This window comes from Onychomys torridus, unplaced genomic scaffold (assembly GCF_903995425.1).
Source record: "Onychomys torridus unplaced genomic scaffold, mOncTor1.1, whole genome shotgun sequence".
Classification (NCBI taxonomy): Eukaryota; Metazoa; Chordata; class Mammalia; order Rodentia; family Cricetidae; genus Onychomys; species Onychomys torridus.
Genome location: NW_023411665.1, coordinates 1 through 6,977, shown reverse-complemented (window position 1 = coordinate 6,977; position 6,977 = coordinate 1). Strand labels below are relative to the sequence as shown.

The window sequence follows — 6,977 nt, the reverse complement described above, 5'->3', positions numbered from 1 at the left end:
ATTTGGGTAGTAATATCTACAGAGATGGATGTGCCCATGGAGACAAGAGGAGGAAGGAACAAACTGTCCTCTCAAGAGCACAATTGCTTTGGCACCTGAATTATTTCCTCAGTCTCATACACTGGTTTTCTGGGAAAAAAAGGCTTCATTGTATTCTACTTCTCTTGTAAGGAAACATTCATTTTTGTCTGGTCCTTTGCTGAGCCCTTGGTAATATATTGTTCTTAGTCGATGTAGAGAGCCGCGTGGTGCCGCACCCTAAAGATGGCTCTGGCTTCTACCCTCTGCCTTCCCGATGGCAAACACTCTTTATGGTAAACAGTTCCTTATTTGGCTATGGCTGGATTCGTGTGTTGCTGGCATATGCGTGAACCTGTGGACAGTGCCCACGTGGCTGCTTGGGGTTGGCAGCCCAGCCCTACTTAGGTGCTGGGAGAGGCTTGCTCCAGGGAGAGAGACACAATGCAATTAATCAAAGGTCTGAATAAACTGTGATGAGAAGGATCCCGGTATCGTGTCTTCCTTGCTGGTCGAGGCGGGCACGACAAGTGGTGGCCTTGTATGGGGAAAACGGAGAAATGAACGTACGGGGACAATTACCACGGCTCTCTCCGGATTCAGAACTCATTTACAGTCAGGCGGTATACCGGTAAGTCCTCAGAAAAAACTGGGGATCCGCGACAAAAGCGGGTAACGCTCACCTGTAGAAGGGAGAGCGGGATAGCAGAGCTGCGATAAAAGCAGACGGGTAATTCTAGAGCCGCGATAAAAGCGGACGGGTAATTAGACAAAACAAACAGGGAAACCAGAGGGCTGGAGCAATTCTGCAGAGGCTCTGAGAAACCTCCGAGAAACTTCTCAACTTGAGAAAAAAAAAAGTATACTAACATGGGCGCCTCCTCCTCGCACCCAATTTTTTTGGCTCTTAACGAGCTGCTTCTCTCTAAGAAATTGAAAATAAAAGGAAACACCCTGGAGTGATTTTTGGGACAGTGTGATGTAGTTGCTTCTTGGTTTGCAATTTCAGGAAGCCTCACAGTGCCTTCCTGGGAGAAATTTTGAAGAGACCTAGATTTGGATTGCAGGTGCAGATCGCAGTATCATAGCTAGCAAAGATTGGCCTTGAGGTTGGCCTATACAGGCTTCCTCACAAACATTGCAGGGACTGGGTTATGCCAGTGTTCCAAATGTTAGTGCAAATTTGTTAAATTGGCAAGATTCCAAAGGTCACTCTGGCGTTATGCAACCCTACATCCTTGAGCTTCCAGTGTCCCTCTGGGGGAGGGATCTTATGAAATCCATGGGCTTTCAGTTAAGTAATGAATACTCCAAAGAATCTAAAAATATTATGAAAAACATGGGGTGTCATCCTGATTTTGGCCTGGGAAAATTTTTACAAGGCAGAAAGGAACCAATACAAACAGTACATAGGAAACCCAAACAAGTGTTGGGTTTTTCCTAGGGGCCGCTGAGGAGGGCATTCCCATATCCTGGGTAATGGAGGAGCCAGTTTGGGTTCCTCAGTGGCCACTCTCCTCTGAGAAATTACATGCTGCATATCAATTAGTGAAAGAGCAATTGGAGAAAGGGCACATTAAACCCTCTCTTTCTCCCTGGAATACACCCATATTTGTCATCAAAAAGAAATCAGGAAAATGGAGATTGTTACATGATCTTAGAGCTATAAATGAGCAAATGAGAATTATGGGACCTGTACAGCGTGGTCTTCCATTGCTGTCAGCCTTGCCTGAAAATTGGCCTATTATTGTGGTAGATATTAAGGACTGCTTCTTTTCCATTCCACTGAATAGCAAGGACAGTGAGAGATTCGCTTTCACTTTACCGTCCACTAATCATGAGGAACCTGATAAAAGATATCAGTGGGTTGTATTGCCACAAGGCATGGCCAACAGTCCTACAATGTGTCAATTATTTGTAGCTACTGCTTTAGAACCTTTGAGAGCACATTTTCCAGGCTTGAAATGCCTCCATGGATGATATACTGTTAGCAGCTAAGGAAGAGAGCATTCTTCAAGAAGCATATAGCTCACTTGTAGAACTGCTAAAGCAAAAGGGACTCTGTATTGCCCCTGAGAAGGTGCAACAGAGCAAAGTTGTCAATTATCTTGGCTCTAAAATAACTAAACATTATATCATGCCACAAAAGGTAGAGTTAAGGAAGGATCATCTTTGCACATTGAATGATTTTCAAAAATTATTAGGAGATATAAATTGGATAAGAGGAAGTTTAGGAATGGCCAATTATGAGTTAAAACCATTATATGATATTTTAATTGGAGATGCAGCCTTGGATTCACCGAGGCAATTAACCAATGCAGCCCAAGAAGCCTTAACAAAATTAGAAGATAGACTACAAAGAGCTTTTCTTCAAAGAGTGCAAAATAATGAGGATATTACCCTGTGCATTCTGCCTACCCAGTTACAACCTACGGGAATTTTATGGCAAAAGGGACCCTTGTTATGGATTTATACTAAAATCTCACCTGCAAAATCAATTGAGTATTATCCTGCTGCTGTAGCTTTACTTGCGCAACAGGGTATTCAACAATGTTTACAATATTTTGGGACATCACCATAAATGCTAGTTGTTCCTTATGATTCTACTCAAGTCAAGGTATTATGTGCTGCCATAGATGATTGGGCAATACTGCATTGTACCTATCCAGGACACATAGATTGCCATTATCCTAAACATCCACTATTAACTTTCTTTAAAGAACATCCTGTAGTTTTCCCTAAAGTAACTGCTTCAAAGCCCATTCCAGGAGCAAGTGTTATATTTACAGATGGGTCTAAGACAGGCTGTGGTGCTTATATGGTGGATTCTAATGAACCTGTAAAGCATCAATTCTTGCCAGGTGCACCTCAACAGGTGGAGCTTTCAATAGTTCTTGAAGTTTTCAAGGCTTGTCCATTTGCATTTAATTTAGTGTCAGATTCTAGTTATGTTGTTAATGCTTTAAAAAGCCTTGAATGTGCAGGGCCCATCAAATCTTCTAGCCCGGTTAGCTCATTATTTGGCCAATTACAGAAACTGATCTGGCAACGTAAAAATCCCTTTTTTGTGCAACACATCCGTGCACATACCAGTCTGCCAGGTCCATTGGCTAAAGGCAATGATATAGTGGATCAGTGCACTAGACAGGAATGGATGTTTGTGGCTTCTGCCATACAACGAGCACATGCTTTCCACAAAGAATTTCATGTTAATGCAAGGACATTACAACAAAAATTTTCTATCTCACGTGCGGAGGCCCGAAAGGTGGTACTAGATTGTCCCCAATGTGTCATTTTTCATCATCCTTCTAGATTAGGAGTTAACCCTCGTGGTTTGCTCCCCCTAAAAATATGGCAAATGGATGTTACACACATCTCTGAATTTGGACGTGTCAAATATGTACATGTATCTGTTGATACCTGTTCTGGAATCATTCATGCCACCCCAATGGCAGGAGAAAAAGCCTCTCATGTCATTGCTCATTGCTTAGAAGCTTGGGCAGCATGGGGTAAGCCTCAACAGTTAAAGACAGACAATGGTCCTGCATATACTGGACAGAAGTTCACTTCCTTCTGTCAACAGATGAATGTGCAACTTGTACATAGCCTACCATATAATCCACAAGGTCAAAGCATTGTGGAGCGTGCTCATCGCTCCTTGAAGGAGTTGCTTCAAAAACAAAAAGGGGGAATAGGCTATGGCCATACCCCTAAGGACAGACTTTCTCTTGCATTATTTACTCTGAATTTTTTGAATTTGGATGCTTCCAATTGTTCTGCTGCAAATTTATCTAAAAAGTTGTCTAGTTATCTTTTAGGCAATTGGACTGGAGAGTTCGATAACCTGATGGACCAGCTGAGAGTGGCTATTGTCACGGTGAATTCGACTCGAGGGGATACCGCACTGGTGGAGGGATTATCTTCCTGGATTGCTACAGCCATGGGCCACATGAAGGAGTGGGCGGGAATAGGAGCCCTAGTAGGATTACTGGTGCTCACCTCCCTAGTATGCTTGTGGTGCATTTGTCACATTAGAATCTCACAGTGTTGCCATGCAGCCATGATTGTCCAAGCCTTTATGGCCATTGATGCAGGACAGTCTCCCCAAGCCTGGTTGGCTACTTTAAAAGATATTTAGGCACAGGATGCGAGGCCTGCGCACTACACTTGAGGTTATGATACGCTGACCTCAAGAAGAGCAAGTCTGATTGCATGTGGGTTGGTACCCTAACTCCCACCTCTGTGAAAAGGGTATCGGACGGGTCTAGTGTTCTCTGGGTGGACGACGCCTGGACAAACATTAGTACATGTTCCATTTTAGCAGAGATCAGACCTCTACTCTTGCCTGTTGCTTTGTAAAACAAAAAGGGGGAAACGGTAGAGAGCCGCGTGCAGCCGCACCCTAAAGATGGCTCTGGCTTCTACCCTCTGCCTTCCCGATGGCAAACACTCTTTATGGTAAACAGTTCCTTATTTGGCTATGGCTGGATTCGTGTGTTGCTGGCATATGCGTGAACCTGTGGATAGTGCCCACGTGGCTGCTTGGGGTTGGCAGCCCAGCCCTACTTAGGTGCTGGGAGAGGCTTGCCCCAGGGAGAGAGACACAATGCAATTAATCAAAGGTCTGAATAAACTGTGATGAGAAGGATCCCGGTATCGTGTCTTCCTTGCTGGTCGAGGCGGGCGCAACAAGTCGAATCCAGACAGGTTTCTCCAAAGAAACCCTCTTGGGATGTCCATGAAGTAAGTAACTAAATTAAATCATGTTTCCAACTCAATGGACAAATTATCAATCCATAAAGTACAAAAGAGTCCAGTCTCTCTGAACCTAACCTGCTATTCAACACATTAACAGCTGTATTAAAGGCTGAAACACCATCTGTCTTTCCATAGTTTTACTGAATATGCTCCACAAATCCCATAGTCTACCAAGGTGTCATTAGTAACAACACTGACTGCTGCTTCTGGGTGACAAGTGTAGGTCACAGCTGACCAGGATCTAGGATTGCTTCATGCGTTTGTGTGGAGGCTCCAGGAAAGTATCCAGTGCAGTAGACAGGGAGCCATACGTTTCAGCCACCAAGTGGGGGTATGATCCCTCCATTATCTTCCAGCCTGAGGTCTCAGACCTGAGAAAAATGAGCTGTAATGAAATGCATTGCCTGGGTTTTCAGTTTCCATGAGTTGTGGAGGTCAGCCAGGAAGAGAGTGTGGGCAGCATTCTCCACAGATAGTTCCAGGGCATACTTGTCAGCAGCTTCCAGCACAGAATCTGCCATGCTGTCCAGATCTGGTGCCTTTCCAGTGTAAATGAAGTCCATCATTTTCTTAATGACTTGGTGCTCCAGGTCATGGATCTCAATGCGGCTACTTTTGCTCTCCTTCATGTCATGTTGAAACATGGCTCTGAAAACTGGAGAGCAAGCTGTTAAGATGTCCTTGTGAGCTCAGAATTCCTGGCCAGCTACTTCCAGGCAGCAGTCTGTGAATTGGGAATTCTCCCACAACTCTCCTAGCATATTTTCTAGAGTACAGCTGGGAACCTGGATCCCTGCCATTGTGTTCTGGACAGAGATGTTGAAGGAGTCCTGGACCACACTCACCTTGCAGAGAAGGATGAACACATCATCTGGGAGAAGTGAAGAAGCATGGGACAAGAGGAAATTTCAAAGGATGAACTTTTGGAATCCCCAGTCATAGCATGGCAAGAACCTAAAGCCCTTCTAGCTTCCCCTCCTTGGATTTTCTTTCCTTCTGTGTTTAAGACTTTATGACAAATATGACTCTTTAGACAGCTGAGCAACACTAGGCAAACTGACAGGTAATTTACACTTCCTTCATCCACTCCCTTCAGGTTTACTCTCAAACACCATTTGTCATTGGCTCCTATTGAGAAAGTTGGGCTTCTAATGTGTTCCCGAATTTCCTCCAGAATACCTGTAGGAGAAATTCTGGATGGTGATCCTAGCTCTGGGCTATACCGTCTTCTGACATTTGCCTGGAAGTAGTATCAAGATTAAACTGGATCCAAAGGGAAGAACTAGCAATTGTTTTCTCTCTACCCTGTGGGTCACAATAATATTAAGATTTAGATTTTAGTTTTTGTTTCTCTTCTGTTCCTTCTTCTATGAGTGTGGAAACTTGAGTCTCTGAAATTATCTATCAAGATTTCAATAGTAGATTCAGAGAAGACAGTCTAGGCTACTAGAGACTGTTACATTACTCCAATTTTTTTCCTAGAATGAATCTTAATTCAATAGGTAACTAGGTTTGACCATTAAATACAACTTTTGAAAAATTGGATCATTTTATACACTCATATCAATACTGTACTTCAGTTTTCCAAAGTAATGACACATGTACAAGGAATCTCTCTGGGTATGGAGGAAGAGGATTTATTAGAATGACTAAAGGCTGCAGTCCTATTAATCCCACATTGGCTAGCCATGAAGAAAATGTCAAAGAATCAGGTACTTACTCAGTCCAGGAGGTTGGATGTGTTGACTGGTCTTCAGTATATGCTGGAATTCCAAAGATAAATTTTCTAACGTCAGGGAAGGAATGGAATTGCTGCAAGTTGAGGGCAAGCAGGCAAAGAGAAAGACCCTCCTTCTTCCATGTCCTTTTATATGCTTCTAGCAGAGGGTGTGGCCCAATTTTGGGTGTGTCCTCCAATGTCAAGTTGTGGATTAAAGGTGTGTGTCTTCAGGCCTTAATACCCGGGTTAACTGTTTCTTTCTATCTCTAAAGTCTGAACTTGAAGTGGATGTACCTACTTATCTTATGTACAACATTTCTCACTGTTGTGCCCTGAATTTTAGGATTTTAGTTAATTCCAGGTGTAGTCACCTTGAGAAACAAGAAAAGCCATCACAAGTCTATTTTACGTAGTGGGGTTCATCTTCCATAAAATAAATATGCTGTCCATTCCTACAAAGCCATTATTTAATCTTCTTGGA

At 43.3% G+C, this 6,977-nt stretch overlaps 1 pseudogene; it reads right to left on the bottom strand.

The window, feature by feature from the left end:
* Window positions 1–5,017: 5,017 nt before the first annotated feature.
* LOC118575271 lies at window positions 5,018–5,647 on the bottom strand (annotated as a pseudogene).
* Between the last annotated feature and the right edge of the window lie 1,330 nt (window positions 5,648–6,977).